At 42.9% G+C, this 7500-nt stretch overlaps 1 protein-coding gene across 5 annotated transcripts in view; it reads left to right on the forward strand.

The window, feature by feature from the left end:
- Positions 1 to 7500, forward strand: part of LOC147012733 (zinc finger protein 40-like) — a 116454-nt gene that overhangs the window by 41201 nt on the left and 67753 nt on the right. The window lies entirely within an intron of this gene.

Consider the following 7500-nt stretch of genomic DNA (forward strand, 5'->3'; position numbering starts at 1 on the left):
GTCTTTTATGCATGAAAAGATGGACAAGGACAGACTTTGACATGGATAGGGATGGGGTTTTGACCCATCATGCCTCCACTTTATCCACATCACATTTACTCAATCTGTATCAGTTTACTTACCTTCGATGTACTCACCCTATTCTTGAAATTGACTTCATCTAATTTACCGTCTGCACCATTTCTCATGAGTTATTCTCAAGCGGGTAGTTTGGCCAAGGTACTGGCATGCAAGGCCGTTCTGTTTTTGAGAACCAGGTAATTCTTCATGACCAAAACGTATACAGATGGGACATGTCCTTGCTTTACGATACAGTGCCTTTTGCCAGCACTGCGCTGGGACAGCACTTCAAAGTTCGAGTTGACTCCACAAGGAAACGAAACTATAACTCGACAGCTCAAAGGTGAGCACAATACTCTTCGAGCTATCCTGTCTCAGCCTACAACCTATGGCCTTGCATTACAACATTTGTCCTTTCATAACAACCTCTGAACTTCTGTAGATATCTTAATCCAAATACGAACCTGGCTTGACTTTGCTTAGCTCCTGAGATCTGACCGAATCGGGCACTTTTGAGCCAATCAGTCATCGGTTGATTGAGAAATGCATATTGCATACGAACGACCTGCAGGGGACAATCTTTTAAATTTTACTAATCACAGCAGGTCCACCTTATATGTTTGAAAAAAAATCGAAATTTAATCAGGCATTATTGTTTTGAAGAGTTTCCTTGGCTTTATTTGCAGCACGAGTGCCTGGGAAGCACAAAATAGTTTGGGTCACCACTGGAGGGTTTGTTAAAGGGGTACAATGGATGTAATATAATCTGACAGAATGGTGCAGAGGATTGCACCCTTCCCTTTGAGCTGTCTAGTCCGGGATGGATTTCTAACCCAACTATAAACTGTCAGATTGGTGTTTCGCATGCAGGGCATTGCAGCACAAAGTGTGCCATCCCTCAGCCAGACATAATGCCGGGAGTCCCGTCTGCTGGCATTCGCTGGTCGACGTTAAGGATTCCACGGTGTCTTTCGTGAAGAGTAGGCCGGCACCCTGAACCAATTTCAAATTTCTGCCGCCTTCGGCCAAACATCAAGCTTGACCAGCAGATTCGTGAAAGACTTGGGAGTAGAATGTTCCCGGCCGACCTCACAAGAAGGTGAGAATAATTGGGGACGTTAAATAAGTAGTCCTGGAGACAATGGAAGTATTATACAAACCCAAACTCAAATCACGTGCAGGTAAATTAAAATCACCAGCTGAACGTCACTTCCACCACCCTGTCCCTTCCTCGCCCCCCCCCCAGCACCTTACTCCCACACACATGTTTGAGTATTTCCCCATTCTCTTGTACTTTTCAATTTATGGAGAGTTTGCAGTTGGTCGTCAAGGCAAGCCACATAGTAAGGGATTCTGTTGCTGTTCGTTGGCAGTATAAATAGCTTTGTGAATTTGTGCCTGGTAATTAAAGCGTGCAAGACAGTGTGTTCCTTGCCTGAGATTGTCTGTGTGCTTGTTTAAACCTCCTAAACAGTGCAAATTTAACCCATGGGATATGAATGCTAATTACCATTATATATATATATATATATATATATATATATATATATATATATATATATATATATATATATATATATATATATTAGTAAAGGTGCCAGTCTTCGACGGGCGTCATTGGCAACATGTGGTAAAAGACAGATAGCATGAATGTATTTTAAACAATATATTATATCATTTTTATCCATTGATTTATGAGGATGTTCAATATCACTGTTAGGATCAAGGCTAGGGCTTGGACTTGAAGAGGATGCTTGCAACAGAATTTTCATCAGAGGAGTGACTTGAGGAGTCTTCATATTCCTTGTTATTATTGGCATCTGCCATCACGATCGAACTCTTACTTGTGAGACGGTTGAAGAAGTACTTTTACGGAGCGGTAGACTCAAGGCTCACTGAAGCACTGAAGGCTCGAAGGCTATTTCTGTCGGTTCAAATTTCAAGGATTAAGCGGCCATTGTTGTTCAATTCAACTTGGGTTGCCAGATTTTTATGTGCACATGCTCAATCCCGCACCCACCCAGAAAAGACCCAAGTAGACTGTCAGTACTCACCTCCACACTAAAACGATGATCATGATTTTGGGTTTAACCGTTACTGACCGGGCGATACTTTGTTGGCAGTTGGTCCGGCTGGGCAGCGGGTATCGGTCGATGAAAATTTCAAAACGACAACCAACCAAAAAAAGCAAATAAATACTTTGGACTTCGTCAGAAAGTCATGGTTTTGTGAAGAAACTACGGCACATGGAAAGTGCAAATTCGTCAGGTATGAACTCAACTGTTTTCTCCCCAAATGGAGCATGATTCTATGAGCCAAACTCATCTTAGTGGTCCTCTAAAAAATGGGAAACATTTTTATTTCTTTTTTGTGCAATAATTCCTCCCATTTTGCAAATGGAGTTTTTGAACATAATCATCAAAACGAATTTTGAGGGGCCTCTTAAGGAAGACAATAATATCATTACTATATATGTCAAAGCTTGTTTCATTTCATGCAGTAACAAAAATCTGATGGTGGAACAAAAAAAGGGGCGTGCCAAAATATTAATATATATTTCTCCTTGGACTCCCTGTCGGTGATAAAAGGACTTTCGAGTTACAGATTACCCCCCAAAGCCTGCACTCTGGTGCAACGGAGATTTATTTGTTCACCGAAAAACGTGTAACTAGCTTGGGAATATTTATATTCAAAAAGTGGAGGCTCCACAAACTAGAAAAGCTGTCGGCAAACATTTTGAACACCACAGGTTGTCCTCAACAAGGACTAGGCAGGCATTCTTCTTCTTCTTCTTCTTGCGTATGGCAGCTTGGATGCTGGGTAGTTGTCATTTTGTTGGGGTGCGGCTGCGCTGCTGATGCTGTGCCCCTATTCCAGCACACTAGTGGTACTGATTTTGCCAACCTCGCAAGGATGACAGGCTGAGTTTACTCCACCTGGTGTTAATTCAGCGGCAAACAGAGCTTGAACTCGGGACCCTAAGATCTCAAGCCAACAACCCTAACTGCTAAGCCAACACCAGGCTTACTGGGCAAGCATTGTGCGTCAGGTATTAAGCACCCCCTCCTCCTGGAGGAGGATTTCGGGATGGATTGGGGATGGGGGGGGAGTGGGTGGCATCAGGTGTATGCAATGCACAGATGGTGAGGCCTAACAGTCTTTTCATCATCGTCTATTGCAGTCATATGATAGATACCCCCTTACCCTCCCCCTTCGGAAAGTACTGAATGTTTGGCACATGATGTCCACACAGTCCCGGATGAAGACCATGCTCACTGGTTAATGCGTCGCACCTGAGCCTTGCCTGTTGATGTTGCCTTGATTCTGTTAATACGAGTTGTGGGTGTCATGATGTGTCTCCAAAATAAATTTGGCATTTGCGTTGACTGCCCTTCATTCCTGACATTATGCTGAAAATGTCTTTCTTTTGTGGCCCTTTGAAAAGGGCAAGTGCAAAGGACAAGGAAAGGCTTCAAAGGCTCGTCTCGCCTTGATGCTGAGGAAACAACCTTTGGTTGGTCATTGGGGTGTGGGCCCGTGATTCGCCAGCTGATCGCAATTTGCAAACTTATGAGGTGCTGGTCCGACCTTATGGGAAATGGGTCAGTGAAGGGAAAGTGGGAGGAGAAAGCTTCCTGGAAAACCAAAGCAGAGCTCATGGCTTGGCCTGATGCCTTTTCTTCTGCTCTGCCCAACTTGCGTCAGGTCGGTCATTCCCACATGGGTTTCGATCATCGATCCAACCACGTACCGGTATCTTTTTGAGTCTGTTGTAATGGTGAGATGCTTTTCATGAGCATCTGAGGAGAAAGTATAAAGTGTAAGGGCATCGGAGACTTCAAATTTGAGTAGAGATTTTCATTGCTTGGGTAGTATGTAGTTTTGAATTTCCAGATGGAGTGAAGGGTGGACAGGTGTTTCAAATACCGAGTCATAATCACTGCTCTCAAGTTGTTCTTAATGCTCTCAATTTGTTTTTCATCACATTTTTTTTATCAAGTTGCACACTTTTTTTTTTTAACCTCCCACCCTCTTACACTCATGATAAATTATTTTTGGCAGCTTTTTGAAGGGCAATAGTTATTATCCCCCGCCAACCAACGAAGTTGGCGGGGGATATAGAAATGGGTTCCGTCCGTCCGTCCGTCACATTTCATTTCCGGAGCTTAACTACAAATCCCCTCAATATATATTTACAAAATTTGGTACACATATCAAGCAAGTGGTGAACTGGTGCCTTTTGATATTTTCTTATTGATAGGTCACATGGTTTGGCAGCCATGTTGCATTCAAGAAAAATATTAAATAATGTTTTCTCTGGAATCACATAACCTAATGAAGCGAAAATTTGCAACTATCATCTTCCATCATTTCTGCATACAAAGTAAAAATTATGACGTCACAAGTCACATGGTTTGGTGGCCATCTTGGATAGAAAAACACACCTCATCTGATTAACACGAAACTTCACACACGTATTCCACTTGGGGAGTGGAGGCAGAATGTAAATTTATAATGTCATAGGTCACATGGTTCGTCAGCCATCTTGGATTGAACATTAATAAATTTTTAAAATCTTCTTCTCCAGAACAGCTGGACAGATTGAGGCAAAATTTCACATACACTTTCCCCAACACATCCTTTCAGAAGTTTGTTAATTTTTAATTGATTGGTCACATGGTTTGGCGGCCATATTGAATTTTCCCTAAAACCTTCAAACATCTTCTCCAGAACAGTTGGGCGGATCAAGGGGAAACTTCACATACATATTGCATACGCTTAGGGAATATACGTTTGTTAATCCTCATTTACTATGGTGGGGGATATCGAAGACTTTGTCTTCAACAGATGCTAGTTACTCTTGTGTTGGCTTCCTGCATTGGTTCCATGGCTTCCTGTATTGGTCCCATGGAAACCAGATGTTTCCATCGTTCTTTGAAGCAATGTATTTGTTGCCTCCGCTCAGAGGAGCGGGATATTTTTGTAAACAAAAAATTAAGAAAGGGAAAAGGGTGTGGGGGTTCAAAATACAGCCATTTTTAGCTCACCTGGAACATTGTTCAGGTGAGCTGTTATCATCGCACGGTGTCCGTCAGTCAGTGAGTCAGTATGTAAACTCTCGGATCCTCTTCACCGAAACTACACACACAATTTCGAAGAAACTTGACCATAACCTTCATCACCCATGAAGTACCAAAGTTTGTTCATGGCATTAAAAAAGACAGGGTCTCAGGGTCCAGTTTGATCCCCCTCAAACTAGGTATTTGCTTTCTTCTCCAGAACTACACTCACTATTTCGATGAAACTTGACCACAACCTTCATCACCCGTGATGCTAAAACGAATGGTTCTATTTTCACAAAACTTTGTAGAACTAATGCGGACCAAGGCCATCTGATGCCTTGCAAATCCCATCAAAAATTGCATTTTAATCGGTCAATTTAAAGGTCAAAGGTCATTACGATTTCAGGATCGCTACTTTTGACCGTTTCTCAAAAAGTATTCACCTGATTTAGATGTAACTTGGTAGGTATCATCTCTGTATGGTGCTTTTACAAGTTCGGTCAAACCATCGGATATTTTACATATTTTCTGAGTCATCCATGCCGACCAGTGAGTGGTTCCCTGGTTCTTCCAGGTGAGCCCAGGGGCGGTGCGCTTATTTTTACATACGTAATAAATAAATGACAACTTATCAGGGTGGTTGTTTGGCAACCACCTGGCACACATCTCTTAAAGTTCTGTGGGCCAACTGGAGCAGAGATACAGTTCTGTTTCTCCCATGGCACCAATATTAAATTGTCATGCATTTTATTACCCTCACCACCGAAGGTGGACGGAGGTTATGTTTTCTCTGTCTGTCTGTCTGTCTGTCTGTCTGTCTGTCTGTCCGTCTGTGAGCATGATATATCACAAAGTTATAGATGTAATTTGGACAGGTTGGGTGTGTGACAAGGCCAAACTGATTAGATTTTGGTGAAGGTCCAGATGTGGATACTCTAATTTTTTTAAGTGATTCTTCACCATTGAGAGATGGGGCCAAAAACGACATACTATCAGACCCTGATATTCGTGGGGGATACGTTCCTGGAAAATGCCACGAATGTTGAATCTGTGAATGTCAGGGCATTGTTTCAATGGGAAAAAAGGGGGATAGGTTCCTGGCCATTTGTGATTCATAAGGGAAAATCAAAAATCTCGTGAAAAACCACGAATACGTGAAGCACAGGGCTGCGAATTAATATAGAAGCAGGTCAGAAAAATCGGGAATACTTGAAGCACAGGGCCGTAAATGTGGTAGCAGGTCAGAAAACCTCGCAAATATGCGAATGTAGAAGCAGCTCATAAAACCCCGTGAATACGCGAAGCACAGGGCCATGAATGTAGAAGCTGGTCATATTTATGAACCACGAGTAGTGGAACCAAAAATGTCGGGGTCTTACAGTACTGTATAACACGATATTTGAAAACGTTGTGGATGCATTATGACAGAACTGGATGGACAGGTTGAATGGGTGATTACAAGCCAATTACATTTTTGGATCAGATCCGCTGCAGATCCTGCCTATAAGTGGGATACAAAATGTAAACTGTTCAGCCTGATGGAGGTATAAGCTCCACCGTATGCTGTTCTAGTGGTTAATGTTTTTTTATGAGCGGAGTCCTGGGTTTCCTTCCACATGGTGTTGATACTATTCACCCTCTCATCATATTTGATAGCTACATTGTTTCTCTGATTCTGATGTACCATCTTGTGTTACAGAGCATCTATGCAGCCAAAGCGGTTTCTTTGCAAGGGTTATACTGAGCGGTATGCCATTGCTTTCCCAGCAGTTGTTTGAGCAGGAATTTGGAATTTGTTCATGGTGCCGGCGATAGCTTGCCGACTTTTCGTGAAGGACGTCATGAGATCTTTAACGTCCACCAACTAATGCCAGCAGACAGGGAACCCAGTTAAATGTCCGTGCATACATACATACGTACACACACACACACACACACACACACACACACACACACACACACACACACACACACACACACACACACACACACACACACACACACACACACACACACACACACACTCAGGCCATTTTTCCCTACTTTAGTGGGGGTTAACCTTGTGGGTCCTATGACGATCTTCTTTAATGGTTTCCTTTTTGAGGCAATGTTTTTGATGGCCGGATGCCATTCCTGACGCCAACCCTTTAGTCACCTCTTACGACACACAGGGATACGTTGTACCTATTCTTAACTGGAGCACACACCGAGACATCCCAGCAATCTGGTACTCATTTTGCTGACCTCAGAAGAATGACAGGCTGAGTCATCTCCACCTGGTATTAATTCAACGTCTGAGCAGGATTGAACTCGGGACCTTATGATCCCTAGCCCATCCATTCATCCATCCATCCATCGGGACCATACTCTGTGCAGA

Source organism: Eptatretus burgeri, chromosome 14 (genome assembly GCF_056783735.1).
Source record: "Eptatretus burgeri isolate ZD-2024b chromosome 14, Ebu_testis_v1, whole genome shotgun sequence".
Lineage (NCBI taxonomy): Eukaryota > Metazoa > Chordata > Myxini > Myxiniformes > Myxinidae > Eptatretus > Eptatretus burgeri.